At 41.1% G+C, this 17,755-nt stretch overlaps 1 protein-coding gene across 2 annotated transcripts in view; it reads right to left on the bottom strand.

The window, feature by feature from the left end:
- PPM1A (protein phosphatase, Mg2+/Mn2+ dependent 1A) overlaps positions 1-5,126 on the bottom strand; it is a 42,722-nt gene extending 37,596 nt beyond the window's left edge. For both annotated transcript variants that reach the window (XM_082617950.1, XM_082617949.1), the window contains exon 1: positions 4,711-5,126. The gene's annotated coding sequence lies outside the window, so the exon portion shown is untranslated. The remainder of the gene's footprint in view (positions 1-4,710) is intronic.
- Between the last annotated feature and the right edge of the window lie 12,629 nt (positions 5,127-17,755).

Genomic DNA, 17,755 nt, shown 5'->3' with positions numbered 1-17,755 from the left:
ACTCTTTATCCTCTATTTAACCATTGACTCCCACCTAATCATTAACCTAATGACTTCTCTCCAGCTTCATACAGTCAAATAAATCTACTCATACTCAACTTTCTTTTCCATTACCTCTTAACTTTTAGTCTACTCATATACAAGTTCTATATGCCCACAACCTTTAGCACCTTTCTAAAGTCTCTACTCAATCCGAAGACTTAGAGTTTGTCTTCCAGGCTCACTGCTAAAACTATACTGAAAGACAACCCTCTCATACTCACTAAGTTTCTATTCCCCTAAGTATCTCAAGATTTCATATACTCAATAATAGCAGCTACCATTTATTTGGTATTTCTTTATGGTAGAAAATATGTCAAGTGCTTTACATGATTATCTCATTTAACATTCAAGATTACCTAATGAGAAAGGCTTTTCCATTTGACAGATATAGAAAACTGAGGCTTAGAAAAATCAAGTAGCTTGCCCAAGATCACCCCACTAGGAAGTTTTACCATGTTCTCTGGAGCCTACAATGTGGCTCCATTGACTGTATATACTCACAAACATTTCCCTAAGTCCTTCAATACAGATATCAACCATTTGAGAATTAATATTGATTCCATTTCTCGATCTGAACAATGATAGCTAAACATATAAAACTGTTTATCTCTGTTGACTTCTGAAACTTTGGGAATGAGAAAATGATTTTAACTTCTTAAATCTTTACTGAATGTTTTAGAAGAGAATCTTGCCTGGAAGACTTTACATAAATTTGTAAGGTCCCTTTTAATTCTAGGAATCCATAACAGAAGTGTAACATTCAGCTTTTCAAATTTTGATTCCTAGGAACAACAAGGCTAATCTAATTGGGAAAAGTCTACTCAGGAGTATTTTGAAAATAATTTTGTATTTACAGATCTGATTCTGGCACATTACTTAGACTATCTAAGCCTACATTTCTTCATCTGTAACACAGAGATAACATCATATGCTTTAGAAGGTTGTGGTGAAAATTAAAGGCTGATCTTTATTTTCAATAAATTATGGCTTTTATTATTCACTTTCTTTTGTATCTAGAAGAAGTTTGGTTTCATAGGATTTTAATTCAAATCATATCAGCCACAAAAAAATCTAGTGACTTTCAATCCAGATCCTAAACATGAATACTACATAAACTAAGTCAATGGGATCCAGATAAACATGTTAAGAATTATATTAAAAACTCAAACTCCCTTCTTTATCACATTTACTCAAGGAATGTTTAAAACATCTCTAATTTTATAAACACAGTATCAACAATCTATTAACACACATTAACATCCAGTACCTTTCCCTCAGTTTCTTAGAAAAATTCTAAAGTCTATTACATTTTAGATAAAGGTATACATAAGCTCCCCTCTCTTAATTACTTTCTCTAGCTCCTCCTACCTGCCTCAGCAAAAGAAAAGCTAGGTAAAGAGCTTATCTAGGTAGTACACAGATAGCTAGGACATATAAAGGTCAAAATCATCAAGAAATATATTCTGGAGACTCAATAAAATATAAAATTGTTACTTGTGTAATACGGAGTACATTAGACATTGGAAAGAACAAAAGAAGAAAAAATAGAGGTAATCAACCTTTTGATCTTGATATAATTTAACCCAAGCTACTTTCATATAAGAGTATTTAATAATCCCAGGTGGAAATTCAGAGAATTTCCTGGGTAATAGTGAAATAATAAATGAAGCAACTAAATTTTTAAAATTTTGTCACCAACGTATTATGAGATGGAAGACAGAACATATTCTGGCATAAAGTTACTACCCAGGGTACAGGAAGGCACAGACTTTTACCTAGTTGCCTCACAACACCTTTCCCTTCCTCCAAGGTCCATATATTTCACAGGGCCACACCTTGTTTTATCTTGTTTAACTTATAGGACACCACTTGCGCTGATTTTCTTACAGGGCTGCCTCCTTCCTCTGATTTTATTAAGGATGGAAAGTAGTCAAGAGTACCACTCAGAGTCAGGTGCCCAGACAAGAGTCAGTCATTCAGGGGATCATCGAAATTATCATCTTATAATTAGTTATTTCTACATGAACACAACCTCACATATTAAGAAATTAATCCAGTTCTCATGCATGAGCATTTCAGGGATAACAAGCTCCCTATGGACATATGTCAGTCTTTAGTTTAAAATTTTTAAATAAATAAGCATTTACAGTTAAACCAGAATCAGCTACACAAGCTATTAGCCATTATAATAAACAGTCTAGGTGTTATGGGAACAAATTCAAAGATTGTAGGTTTTTACTAACTGCTTAGCAATATTTACCATGTGACAATACGATGTACTATTAATTTCTTTGAAAAAAAATTGGGTATTAGAGAACAAATTTTCAAATGAAGGTTTATTAACAAGTCAAGATAAGCAAGACTCAGCTTGAACTGACAGAAAAACCTTAACAATGTGTTCTTAAAATGCCCTCCACATGAAATTACCAAGGGTCCTGTGCTTGTTCAAACCTGTAGTCTCAACCAACCTTTGTCTCTTGTGGAATCTCCATCTGCCTTCCTCCCAAGAGTTTTCCTAGACTTCTCAATCCCAACAGAAAAATCAATAAAATCTACCTACAGGAATATCTTTCCTAAATAACAATCAACAACTTTAAACTCTTTTAAATAAGAGACAACCCAGAAAGAAAATCAGCTTCAGAATGCTGAAACATCTAAGTGCCTGGCACATAACACGCATTTAGTCTAAGCATATTAAATAGACAATGTTGAGAATAAAAAAATATAGCAACTGGACAGTACATTTGATAATATAATCTACCCCTTTGGCTTTGCTGATTATTTTGGAGCACAGCCATAACAATTATTGTCTCCTAGTTCAGTGTTCCCTTCAACAGTTTATATTGTAATTATGGGCATCACTTTTGCTCTTCAAACTAAAATATAAACCACTTTTAATATTATATGTTAAAATACACACACACACACCATATAAAAAGAATTTTTGATGACTCAAGCATTCAACCATTTTATTTCTCAAATATATACTGAGGTAGCTAGCCAAACTTTACCAGTCTTAATATACCTCTCCCATAATATAATTACTTCACTGATGTGAAAAATATTTAGTGATATCTAATCAAAAATGTCTTAACTTCCATGCCTAGCTCATTATAGTTTCATGTGGTATTGCTATAACTTGCAGGTTAAAAGTAATCAGCCTTGTATGACTGAATGTTTAAACAGATATATGTGAGTTACACACAGGAACAGAACTGAAACATCAAACAAGGAATGTTATTTTGGGCTTCAAATTATTTATGGGCAAAAGAAACATTAACGCAATAAAGGGAACATCTATATTTATAAAATAGGCAGAGGGGTGGGTCACTATTGCCCTAGTCAGTTTCCTAATCTGTAGAGTTACAGAACTACACTCTGGAAAAGGCCCAATATGTAAAAAGATAAAAATATAAAAGTGAAGTTGTTCGAGTTAAAGAGCAGTTGGGGAGAGCAAGCCCTGCTGGACTCCTGAGAGCTCTGGAACCCCTAAGGCTCAGAAGAGCACTGTTAAAATAAATAAGCCCTCTGACTCCTCACAGCTCTGTGCACCTAAAATGTGATTGTGTTTAAAATTCCAGTGTGCAAATTTGAAAAGATTAAACCTTTTTCCTCAGAACAATTTTTTTTAATTCCTAACTTCCTTCAGTAATGTCAAAATCATTTACTCCGAGAAAATAACAACTACCTCCCATAGATTTTTACACCTCCCATGGTCTTCCAATCACTTCTTAAAATGCATTCAGCTCATTACTCCAATTAGCAGAAAATTTAGGGTTAGTGGCGGGGCGGCGAACAGATTTCTTGGCTGGGACAACTGAAGTATGACCTTTGTGGATTTTTAAGTACCATGCGGTGCTTGAGAAAAAAGAAATACCTCCGGTGATGAAATTTTCAAAACGTATCTAAAACTGCGGTTGGTAGAGGCACTCCACAGCCAGCTGTCCTTCAAGAAAATATTTAAAATGTACAAGCAGAACATAACCACATCTCAACCAAACTCTAACATCAACAACTTTTACCCACACAATTTACACGGTTAAAAAGAAAGAAATCAGTTCGATTTACTTCGGTGGATTCGTTCGATGCCTTAATAATGAATGAATTGGAAACATCACTGACGAGTTCTGAAAGAGCCTCACGCTCAGCTCCGCCCCCTATAAAACCTGGAGCTAATTCTCCAGAATTTAGTGTTTCGAGGCCAAGTCCGGTCCAAAGGAGGCCTCCCCACTTCTTTCTCCCGGCCTCCCTCCAGGGGTTGGAGCCCAGGGTGGCCGGGCGGGTGCGGGTGCCGGACGCCCCCTCCCCGCTTGGGGAAAGTTCCGCCGGCCGCTCTCGGGACAGGCCGGTCCGCGGCCCTCGCCCGCGCCGCCGCCACAAACACCCCGCCCGGCCTCGGCGACCGGAGGGTCGCGCCCCCTCCCCGCGCCGCCGCCGCCACAAACACCCCGCCCCCGCCTCCCCGCCGCCTCCCTCGCGGAGCGTTAACCCCTCGCCGCCCGACGCCCGGCTCCAAGGAGGAGGCCGGGCCAGGGGGTGGAGTTGTCGCGTCTCCTCCCGGGAGCGCCCGGGCAGACGCCCGGCTTGTTTACAGGCCCCAGGCCTGGTCGCCGCCGCGCAGGCCCGCGCCGCCCGCCCGCCCGCCCTCGGCCCGAGCGTCGCGCTTACCCGGAGCAGCAGAGGGCGGGCAGGTCCCTGGTCCGCCGAGGCGGCGGCGGCGACGGCAGCCGGGGAGGGGGCGGGAAGAGGGTCACCGCGGCGGCGGCCGGCCAGGTCAGACCGGGGAGGGGGCGGAGGAGGGGAAGAGCCGGGCTGCGTCCGGGACCCCGGCTCTCGGCGCCCTCGCGGCTCAGATCATCCGGGCGTTGGAGCGGGAGGCGGAGAGCGGGTCCCGGAGGAGGACGAGGAAGAGCCGAAGATTCATAGCTTTCGCGCCCCACCTGCCTGGCGCCCCCCACCCCCCCTCCCCAACCACCAGTTCCCGAGCTGCAGCCGCCCGAGCACCCGAAGCTGCGGGCCGGGCCGGCTCAGAGACCACAGCTCCCTCGCTCCCGCGCGCGCTCCCGCCCTTAGCGCCGCCGCCGCCGCCGCCGCTGCCTCGAGCGCGTCCCCGCGCAGGCGCGCTCACGTCGGCGCTGTGCTGCCCCTCCCCCACGCCTCCGCCCGCCCCGCCCCGCCCCGCCCCGCCCCGTCGGCTCAGCCCCAACTACAGCCGCGGCGCGGTGGAGCAGCTGGAGAGACCCGGATGTCGTTGGGCCGGAACTGCAGCGCGGGCCGGCGAGTGGGGGAGGGGCGGGCGCAGATGACGTCACTGTCCTACCCGGCTTCTCTCGTCGCAATCGCCTCGCGGCCCCGGCCTCAGGCCCAAGCTGAAGGGGAGCATCCGAATCCCGGATCGGAACGGAGGTGCCCCAGCCACACACCTCCCGTCCCTAAGGGCAACAACCCACACACTCTACCACCCACCCACACGCTAGTACAGCCGATACACGCACGAGGCACATGCTGAGTTTCTGGCAGGTTTTCCGTCTGTAGCTCATGGGGTTTCACATCGTATTTATTTGTACTTGTTAGACAGTCACGTGATTCTGCTACTGGGGACTTCCATCGACCTCCAGTGAGGTTAAAGGAACGAAGGATTTTTCAAAATCCGGAGGATAATCAAAAACGTAACAACTCCTTCTATTAAAAGTTAGAGATCTTCTAAACCTGATTGAAACTGCACGTGCAGGCGGCCAAAATCCAGTTTAGCTAGCTAGACTACGGAAAACCGGACCCACGCCGGACGCACGCTGTTTGCGGACGCCGCAGCGGATAGAATGACAAACCCTAGGCGGCCAATGAATCAGAACTGGGGAACAGTACATCACCAGCCAGGTCTCCTATTGGCTGGGGTGCTTTATCCCTCTCTTGTCAGAGACTTAACCTGTTCATGGATTTGACCTACACCACATTTGCAGGAACAGAAGTTTAAAAGAAAAATCCGTGTTTTAAAGAGATGCTCTGGTACATAAAAAGAAAAACCAAACACTGTATTATTAGAGGCAGGTACTTTAAAAAGAACTGCTACTTTGTATCTCCTAAAGCCACTTTGTTGTTCCAACTCTTAGATCAAAAGCAACCTATTTATTCTGTCTCTTGTCATTTAGCAAACATTTAGCTGCTTTTAAAGCTGTAAAAGCTGTCTCCAGTTTTTTCAACATGTCTTTTTGGGAAGATTCTGTTCCTTTCACTTTTAGGCCTGGGATCTAACAACAGTATGAAACAATATCACCTAATGATCACTGGCAGGCCACTTCTTCAAGGAACCCCAAAATTACTCTACCTGATATCTTTGGGGTTAGAATTTCTTAGCATAAGATGAAGATGGATCATTTCCCGGTATAGAAAGTAAAAATAAAGTTCATTCATGCATTTGGTCCCAGTATTATCTGAGGACATATTTCCTAATTACTTCTCCCCACATTTGCCAAAAAAAAAAAAAAAGGAAATTAGATCAAAGATCTTTAAAACTCTACCTTATTGGAATCCTTAATATTTCAGACAAATAGCAGCATGATTAGCATGCTAGTAGACTCATTACCATTCTGAAATAGAATAGCCCATGTGGCAGCCACTATTTGGAGTGCCCTTAGAAAACAAATTTTCTTATTCATAAGCAGAGCCTGGGTAGCCAATGTCACTCTTGGACCATAAAAAGCTTAAAGGTCTTGCCTGTCTTTCTGCTTCCTTCCTTTAGGCTTCCACGTCTTTCTTCTCTCTGTTCTACACTTGTAGGAGAATCTGGGTCAATTATAGCAGAAGAGGTAGAAAAATAGGAAATATGACCATAAAGATATTTTTAAGGAGTCTGTACAGTACACCACAGACTACCAATTAAGCTGCACCTTCCCACTATTTCTTATTTCTGAATAGAGCTTGCATGGACATTTTGGTATGAACTAGGAAATTCATGGGTTATAAGATTAACATTTTAAAATTTGGAACAAAGATATCTTAATATTATCTAAATAAATATGCTTGATATAATATCCCCTTCCTTATTATTACACTATATGTTATATTCCCTAAATATTATACTAAATAGTCCCAAAATATTATGCTAAGGGCAAAAAACTTAAATATTAGAAGAGGGGAAAGCAACATTGAAAAAAAAAGAGTGTTAAAAGTGTTCTCCTCTTTTGAACTACAAGGCTTTGCTTGGGCCTCCTACACACATTTGAGATGTTCATAGTAAGTTTTTGCAAAACATCAGTGAGAATATATTGCCATAATTGTACTTCAGTAATTTTTACAGGTATATTGTGAAACTATTCTACTCTGCTTTGGAAATCTGTTTATATTTCAATTACCAAAGAGGAAGAAGGTTTTCTGAAAGATTGGTTTTCAAGTCCTGAATTTAAACTATATGCCATTAGCCTAGTAATTGCAAGGCTTGGGGTGAGGACAGGAAGTGAGGAATCTAAAGCTTAATCCACTCAGCAATACTCCTTCCTCTTTTCCTCCACAATCACAATTTTTTTTAAAAAAGGTTTGTATTTTTTTGTAAAACCAAATTACTGTTGTGAATCCATCCAAGACAGTCACCCAAGACAGCCTTGCCTGAGCCTCTCAAAATGACCTCAGTGATTTAAGTGGCCCCTCAGGGGAGCACCTGAGAACCCCTCAGCTGAGTCATCCATCCACTCACACTGAGGCCAGTCACTACCCAAGAGCCACAAAGCCAAGCAGAACACACATTCAACTCTGCCTTCCTCCTCCATCCTCCTTTACTACCTGTTTCATGTTTTTTCCTCACAGATATCCTCTTCTTTTGTCCTCCTCTTCTCTCTTCTCTCCTTATTACTCTTCTCCCTTTCTTCTGTTCTCTTTTTATCTCCTTTGTTCTTCTTTCCCCATTTTTCTCGTCTCACTTTTCCCTAGCCTAGTCCAAATTACAGCTTCTGCTACCCACTTTCTCCTGAAGAAATACATATGAGTAGATAGTGCCCCTACACTAATTTTGTTGGCGGGGGATGTACCAAACACTCCCCCCCGCCCCGCCACCCTCCTCCTTCCTCCATCCCCCACCCCACCATATCAGGTCATGAAAAACAGCTGTTTAAAGGACTGTCACAGAATGAAAAGGATTAGAGAATCTTATTCTGTATGACATCACTGAGGTGGCCCCATCAAGGTGGGGCAGACAGGAGCCAGCAGGCTTGTGCTGCCATTGTGACTTCTCCTGGGCCCTAAGAGAAATGGGGCCACTGGGAGCACCACGGGTCAAGCACTGGATAACCTTTAAGGTAGGATCTTCCCTCAAGAGATTGTAGGTGGCCACAGCCCCACAGCATTGATGTGGATCTTGTGAGACAAATTCATCTGTTCAACGGCTGCTTATTATGTGCCAGGCACTGTGCTAGATACTGGGGGTAGTTAATGACATCAGTGGGCAACGTCCCAGCCCCCGAGGAGCTGATGTTATAATGAGAGATATAGACAAAGGAGTAAACAAATGAACAAGGAAACTGCAGGTTGTGATCAGTGCTGTGAAGGAAATAAGTAAGGAAATAGACTGGGGGGATGACTTGAAACAAGTGTACAGAGAAGACCTTTCTAAGAAGGTGGCATTCAAGCTGAAGGATGAGGAGCCAGCTTTGCAAAGAATCAGGGGAGAGCTTTACAGGCAGAAGGATCAGTGTGGGCAAAGGGCCTGTTGTGGGAAAGAGCTTGGCAGAAAAGTTGTCTGCAGACCAAAGAGAAGCTCAGCAAACTCAGGCAAACATTTTATAAAGTTGCTCAAGTTTAGAATTATAACTTAGGATATTTGGGATACTTAATCCAATTTACAGCTAGGATACCACCTTATAACTTAGGATATTTGGGACACTTAATCCAATTTACAGCTAGGATACCACCTTAAGTAGAGGGGCACAGTCCATACAAAATAACTTACTGAATTGGTCTGGCCCAAAAAGCAAAGCAGCTTGAGAAATCAAAATTTAAAATCAAAGGACTTTTATTCAACTCTTGAAATTAAGAAGCATTCCACAATGCCAGAAAGAGGTCCCTTCAGACAGTCCAACAGCAGCTAGAAATGAGTAAACTAAAGTTTAGAAAAAAATATTTTTCTCCCAATTTAGATAGCTATTCTTAATGAGTAAAGACTAACAAAAACTTGGACTTCTTGAGAATAGTTTTCTGGGAGTTTTCTGTCTACTGTGGGCATTACAGAAGATCTCAAACTAAAGCATACTTTTGAAAGCTGCAACACATTTTGTATCCTTAACAATGGTGGCCTGGTTGAAAACCAGTGATGAAATACCATCATAAAGGCTTTTTTTTTTTTTTTTTTTTTTGTATCTGACTCTACAGTTTACAAAGCCCTGTCACTTACACCAACCAATTTTATCCTCAAAATAACCCCTGGCAAGGCACGGACTGTTCTCATCCTTTACAGCAGAGAAATCTGAGCGTCAGAGGGCTAGCGGTTGCCCAGGGTCACCAAAAGTAATGACTGGTACCTAGTCATTATCCAGTCTGTATCCTACAGATCATCCCTAGCTTTTACGTGCCAGTAATAAAGGTAGCAAGGAGAGTCAGGAGTGGAAAGAGCATGGACTTAGAGTCAACAGTGGTATGCAGAACTGGCTTATACTATCTCATGAGAGCAGACCGTTAAATTTTTAGGAATTTTGCCAGTTGTTTGCTAAACACAGCCACTGTTAAAAATTAAATTATATAAACCTCCAATTAAATTTTAAATGAAGATAATATATATTATTGAAACAGACTCACAGACATAGAAAACAAACTTATGATTACCAAAGGGGAAAGGGGAGGGAGGGATAAACTAACTAGGAGTTTGGGATTAACATATACACACTACTATATATAAAATAGATAACCAAAAAGGACCTACTGTATAGCACAGGGAACTATATTCAATATCTTGTAATAATCTATAAGGGAAAGAATCTGGAAAATAATATATATATACACACACACACACACACACACACACACACACACACACGTATAACTGAATCACTTTGCTGTACACCTGAAACTAACACGACATTGTAAATCAACTATACTTTGTATTTAAAAAAAAAAAGAAAAAAAAGATAATATATATTAAAAACTTATGTTCTAAATTATCTGAATGTATGTTACTATTATCTATGCTCTTGAGGTACTTATGTGTATCGTGTCTAAATGGTAGAAATACTCTATGATGTGTTACTGCACATCTATTCCCAATACCACATTCAGTGACTTCACTTTGTGAAGCTTGAAACTGGCTGTGGAGGGAGTATTTACACGATGGAAATCAGCAAATGCCACAGATCAAGGCTTGACTTGTTGCTTTGCTGATGGTCTAGACTTAAGAAAGTGACAGAGGAACCGTTAGTAATGCAAATTAAACATAAAAAGCATGTTGTGTCTATAGCTGTTACATGGTGAATGGCACAAAAACATTCATCTCAGCAAAGAAGTCACTCACATAATAGGCAAGTAAGTTCCCATATACATCTTTGTTGTGTCACTTTTATTTTAGATGAAAATATTAATCAACAGGCCATGTCAGAACTACATTTGGAGAGCTGGTTGTTAAACATTTACCAGCACACCACTGGATCCGCTGTACTGTGCCAACTGGGCCACCTATAGGTTCTGTGAACTTAAACATGTCACTTATACTATTAGCCTTGCTTTCATTCTTCACAAAACACTACTTCTCAGGATGTATTGTGATATTTAGAATAGATGAGGCACTCTTGACCAGCACATCCTTCTTTCTCCTCACTGGCAGACCCTTCACTCACTAGAGTTTGTATACAGATACATGCTTTCTCAGTCTCCCTTGTAGCCTAGAGCAGCATCCCAGCCTATATGCCAGTGCGCACTGCTATATCTCAAATAGGTTACAGATGTTACAAGGTATTTGTCCCTTAAGCCCTTGGAACATTTGAGTGAGGCTCAGCTGCTGAAACCTGAGATGGTCCCATCTGGCCAAAGCAGCCCCACCCAGGCACTCCTTGTGTCACTAAAACATTATTTTTTAATTTGTGTTATGCTGTGAAAAAGTTGGGTAGCAGTGGCTTGAGGCATGGATGTGTGATACAATTCTGACCAATGGAACCTGAGAAAAGTTTTGGGGGGATGGATCTCAGAATGATTTTCCTCCCTAATAAAAAGAGTCACATGAGAGAAAGTACCTTTACACGTGTTGTTATGTCTGTAGGTGAGCCTGGCACTTCCGGACCATCTTGCAAAAAACCAATGTAACGGAGAAGAAGGGGAATGATGGCAAAAGTCTGGATGCTGCACATTGTTGAGCCACTGAGCCACCCCAGCAGTTGCGTACTTTGGAAATTTATATTTAAGGAGAATAATATATTTTCCTCATTGTTTAAGCCACTTTTATTTTTGTACTCAATTATTGTAGCTAAAAGCACCCAGATACAGTAGAAGAGCTGGTACATCCTCTACACCCAGTGAGTGCTCAGTAAGGTTAGCTAATCACCGAATTGGATCCTTTGCCTATAGAAGAGCTAGCTGCATGGTCAGATGTAAACTTATTCTCTAAACATTTGAGCGATTTGTTCAGTACTTAGATTCACCTTTAAAGTCTACCTTGATTCTTGATTAAAAGTGTTTTAAATTGGGTACTAAATGCAGTAATTGAAAAAAGAAATCATTTTAAGCTTGAGAGCAATTGGACATAGGTGTTGATATGAATTTTCTTTTCTTGAAGGATCTTGACAAACTAGAGCTCTGTTGCCTGAGAAAGGTGACATAACCCCTTCATGTTCTGCAGAGTAGTATTAGAACCAGTGCATGGGAATTACAGAGAAGACAATTTTAGTTCAGTATAAGGGGAAGGGAATGAACTTGGCCTAAAATGTGCTAAACTCCATACCAGGCCCATTATGAGTGTTATTTAATTCTCAGAATAACTTTGCAAAGAAGATATTATTTTTCCATTTTATAAGAGAGGAAACTACAGCTAAGAAAAGAGCTCATTTGCAGACCTAGGACCCTCTGATTCCAAAGTCCCTGCATTTTCTGTTACAGAAGCAGACTAGGCCTTCTTGGGATGACTTTCTTTCTCCTTGAGGCCCTTTCCACTGCATTTTCTTATCCAGGAAAACAGAACAATTCCTACAATGGTGTTCTAACTGAAGACGAAGGTGGGAGAAGAGTTATATTGCATATTACACAGCAAAATATTTCTAAGCTCCATGTAAAATCATCACTTATCCTAGAGTTTTGCTTCCAGCCATCACTTCCTCCATTCTCCTGCTTTTTCCACTCCCGGAAAACTTCTCTCTTCCCTTCTCCTAACACACTATCCTTTCTTTTGGGCACACTCGTTATAAATCCCACTTAGCAAGACAAAAACTAACATAACACCTATCGACCCCCACCCCACATGTCCTTGGAGAGCCTCTGCAATTGGTACAAACAAGGCAGAGGTCTCTTTGTAGAGAAGCAGCAGGTAGTAGGAAGAATCAGGTTAGCATCATAGACTGAAAACTAAAGAGCCTGGGGCCAAGCAGGTGTACTCCACGTGTGAGATCAGGCTGGGTATAACACAATAGGCAGTGGTGAGAACTGTGGAGAAGGAGAGCATATTTATTCCATATGAAGACATCCAAAACGATAGGTGTTTAATGTTTTAAGCACGTTGGAACCAAAGAGGATATCCCAAAGCCTATCTCTGCTGTCTAGTCTGTGGACAAGTTGTTTAACCTCTCTCAGACTTGGCTTCCTCATCTGGAACATGGGAATAATCAACTTGCAGAAACAGATGAAATCCTACACTTAACGTGCCACATTGCCCTATACCATGGTGTGTAGACACACAAAAAGATGTAACCATTACTTTTAAGCACATCATGTGATATTTTTAACAGTGGCAACATACCATGCATGCAATATTTTCTCTCTCCTACAGGCCTAAGTCTAGGCCTGTAGGAGAGAGAAAAGTTGCCAGTTATAGGACTAAACTCATTGTTTTCAAGACTTGTTTTAACTTCTAGTTCTTTGGCTTGGTGAGGCCTGTGGGAACTTCTGCATGACCTATGACAAGGATCTTCTGCTGGAGGGTTCTGCCTCCCTGACCAATGTTGACCCTTTTCGTGTGAGTTTCTCCTTCACACCTCCTGCACCAAAGGCAACCGTTTGGTCCTGAACCTAAACTCTAGATTGTTCTTCTTACAGTGCTTTGAAAGGACTCCGAGCCCTATATTATATGTGTCATAGTATTTATAATTTTTATATTATATACTTGAGTCTCCATACATTTTATTCGATCAAAGCATCTTGAATATGCCAGGCATTCCTCTAGATCCTGGGGATATTGTAGTGAGAAAGAGAGGTAGTTTTCATGGAACTTACTTGGGGTCAATAGATAATAAGCAAGGTCATTGCAGAGGGATACGTACCATAAAGGATGTAAAGCAGAGTATGATGTGGGCAAGCAGTATGGGAGAGGGGGCCAAGGAGAGGTTACTTTAGACCCGTTGATCAGAGACAGCCTGTTAGAAGAGGTGGCAGTTGAGCAGGACTGAATAACAGGAGGAAGCCACCATGTGAAAATCTAGGGGAAGAGTGTCCCAGACAAAAGCAAAGGCTCTGGGGTGGCAGTGAGCTTGGCATGTCAAGGACCAGACAGAACTCTGGGATGTTTGGGGCATGGTCATGGAGGGAGAGAGAGCTATTTAGGCAGGGTGACTTTAGGCCACAGTAAGGATTTTGATTTTATCTTAAGTGTGATGGAAAACCACTGGTGGTTTTTATGTAGGGGAGTGATGTGATCTAATTTGTTTTGCTCGTGCTGCAGTATGGAGAAGAGATTTTAGAAAAGCAAAAGTGGAAGTAGAAAAATCCTTTCATGTCAGTTTCATAAATCCTTAAAGAGGAAGTGAAATTAGCTTTCAGCTTTAAATGGCACAGTGATTACATTTTGGTGGTAGGAATGTGGTCTTTTAGAGAGTTCTTGTTACTGGGGCTCATGTTTTCTTTCTCTGGGAACTATACTTAGATATTTTTACGAATGACTCATCCAGTAACCTTTCTTGGTAAGTTTAGTGAATTGTAGCAAAGAGTACCTTGCAGGAAAAGCCAAGTTAAGAGTAGGTAAAATAGACACCCACTTAAGTGTTCAATTTCAGGTGAATACTTAGTGTCCTCAAAAATATTCTCTAAGAACCTCATTACTCTCTCCCTCTCCACTCACCATTCTCCCAACACACACCTGAAGGCTGAAGACTAAAATTCTGCTAGTTAATTTATGCCTTGTGCTATCCAGTGAGGATGATAGTTTAGGCGTCCCTTACTTAAGGCAGACATTTACATCTTAATATGAAAGTTTTTACATCGTTTTCAGAGTAAAGTTTTAATACTCTAGAAGCAAGTTGCCTTGACACACATTGGTAAGATAGGGTAAAAGAAATTTAAGAAGGAATTTAGTAAAGACCTCAATAACACCACAGATGAATTGTATGTCCACAACCATACCCAGGTTCCCTCTTGCTCATGGAGCTGTGAAAGAAATACATACACTTCACATGTTCAGTCTTCTCATTGGATACTGGGTCTTCTTCATTTAATTTGATGGTCATATATTAGTTGTCTTCCAAGTAAACCAAGAATAGACCTTTGGGAAAGGACCATGACAAATTTTATGTTTAATCTTATAACTAGTACATTATAGATATCCAAGAATTATTTCACAATAAAAAGTATTATGGATATTATATATTATATATTACATTTGTAGAATCTGTAGCCTCCACATTGATGTGCCAAATAACAATTTCTGCCCATAGTGCCGAATTCAGCCTAGTACTAGGTGGTGTAAATCATAAGAACCTACCACTGGAAAGAATAATTCATCATTCAAAACCAAGTACTGATTAAAAACCTACCATGTGTCAAACTCCATTAAATATAGAGAGGGATACAAATAATAGCTGCCGTAATCTATTGCAAAGCTCCTATATACCAGACTCTTAAATATGGCATATCAATTCTATTAAAAATATCTGTTAGATATAATTTGTTGTTTAAATCATATTTTATGGCAATTATAAGTTCTTGAAAGAAAGAATTAATAAAATATATGAAGCTGTTGGGCTTCCCTGGTGGCGCAGTGGTTGAGAATCCGCCTGCCAATGCAGGGGACATGGGTTCGAGCCCTGGTCTGGGAAGATCCCACATGCCGCAGAGCAACTAGGCCCATGAGCCACAACTACTGAGCCTGCGTGTCTGGAGCCTGTGCTCCACAACAAGAGAGGCTGCGATAGTGAGAGGCCCGCGCACCGCGATGAAGAGTGGCCCCTGCTTGCTGCAACTAGAGAAAGCCCTCGCACAGAAACGAAGACCCAACACAGCCATAAATAAATAAATAAAATTAAAAAATATATATATGAAGCTGTACTTTTAAAGTACCATGTGTAAAGTACTTTTACTTGGGGGTCAGTAAAAGTACTGACCTCTGTCCAAGTAGGAAAGACATACAAAACTCTTTTGTGTTGTCAATCACAACAAAAGTATGGAAAGGTTAAAGGGAACAATGTGAGTACTTGAAACATGTGATGCCAAAAGAAAAATTTTGGCTTGATATAAAATACCAGTGACTTATACGGCCTAGTGAGTCATGTGTACCATATCTGGGTTATGTACCCATAAACACTGGCTTCAGGGCAGTCAGACTCTTTAGACTGTCATCACTAAACTCATCATGTGTCAGTCCTGCTTGAATTCAAAAGCAAAAACTAAAATACAGAAAAACATGGAATTGAGAACATATAAAATTTCTGCTGTTCTACACTTAAGATTCCCAAAGGCAATGTTACAAAAGGGTGTTTAAAAGGCCAAGATTGTAATTCTATCTAATTTGGGTTAGTTAGATCCTTCTTGGTTGTTTAATATTTCTTTGAAGCCTGTTAAGGGCAAGAACTTTTGCTGTCTTCTCAATAAAAATACTCTAATAAACCCCCACCTATGAAAAGAATTAAGTTAATCAAACACCAAATATAGGATAAAAACAAAGTATGTGACAAACCCTACTGAACATGGCAAGAGATACAAATAATAGCTACCATTTATTGAGCACTTTCTGTTTTCTAGAATCTTTATTTCTATAGTATCTAATTTACTCCTGACAAGAGCTCCTCAAGATAGCTTTTATCACTATATTTTACAGACGAGAAATGGAGGCTTAGAGGAGTTAAGTCACTTGTCCAAATTCTTAGAGCAAGTGAGTGGATAAAATCTGAACGCCATATGACTGCAATTTTTGCTATTTTTTATAATGCAAAACTGAAGGTTAACATATAATCTTGGTGTCTATTCAGGCATCAGGCTATACAAAAATCCTCTGGCCTGGAGTGTCAGAACACAGGGTTTAGTCTTGGCTCTGATGCTTTGCCACTGTGTGCAACTCAGGAGAGTCATTCCATCTTTTTGAATTTCAAGTTTCCACATATGTAAGATAAAGGTGGTGAACAAAATAATTTTTACAGTCCCTTCCAGCTTCAACATTCCACCACTCTAGCAAGGAAAAAACCCTGAATCTGGAAATGGACATCTATTTCCCCAGACTAGTAACACATTAATCCACATTTCTTTAGGGGAAAACATCTCTTCCTCTCTCTCAGTATAATTTCTTCCTCTGATCTCAGAATCTGTTGCAGTTTGGGCACATGACCCAAATGGACCAGTTAGAGTAAATCCCAGGAATTATTTGGGAGACATTAGAGGAAAGACACCCTATTTCTCTGTGATTGCTAGAAGGAATGATGACGAGAGTTTGGCGCTTCCAGGGGCATGCCCAAAGCTAGCTCCTTTTCTGGAATGTTCAGTTTCTTGAGGCAATAAATTCTGTTCTGTTAAGTCAGTTTAAATTGGGGTTTCTGTCTCTTGGTTCATAGATGTCATGATAGGGGTAATCCTTGAAAGATGGGTTAGATTTTCATTAGAAGGATACTTTTTTGTTTTGTTTTGTTTTTTGCGGTACGCGGGCCTCTCACTGTTGTGGCCTCTCCCGTTGCGGAGCGCAGGCTCTGGACGCGCAGGCTCAGCAGCCATGGCTCACAGGCCCAGCTGCTCCGCGGCATGTGGGATCTTCCCGGACGGACCGGGGCATGAACCCGTGTCCCCTGCATCGGCAGGCGGACTCTCAACCACTGCGCCACCAGGGAAGCCCAGGAGGATACTTTTAAGTAGGGGGAAACTATGCCCAGAATCCTTGAGATGGAAATGACTCCCTTAACTGAATTGGAAGCAAAGTGTGGACAGGCAATTAGATATCTTGAAGGAAAAGTAGTATGAGACCAAATTATCAAAGGTTTTGAAAACCTCCTGGAGGACTTCAGACTCGATGGTTATGTCAGACTTATTTTTCAAAAGAGGCCCTTATGATATTTGTGTTTTGAAAAATTCTATTTCTCCTTTTCCAAGCCTTGCTATTCTCCCATCAAGATATTGGGAGAGTCTTTACAACTGCCTCAACAAATAGGATATGATTGAAGTGACACTGCATTACTTCCAAGGCTAGGTCATAAAAGGCAATATAGTTTCTACTTGGTTCTCTTTCTCTCAGGACATTTATCCTTAGAACCATACTACCATGTTGTAAAGAAGCCCAGGTAAACTGGAGAGGCCATGTGTAGGTGTTCTAGTTGACAGCCTGTATAATAAAGTATTTGGCCTTTGT

Source organism: Mesoplodon mirus (genome assembly GCF_964341445.2).
Source record: "Mesoplodon mirus genome assembly, chromosome: 4".
Classification (NCBI taxonomy): Eukaryota; Metazoa; Chordata; class Mammalia; order Artiodactyla; family Ziphiidae; genus Mesoplodon; species Mesoplodon mirus.
Note: the sequence above shows the minus strand (reverse complement) of the source record. Positions and strands in the feature narration are given on the sequence as shown.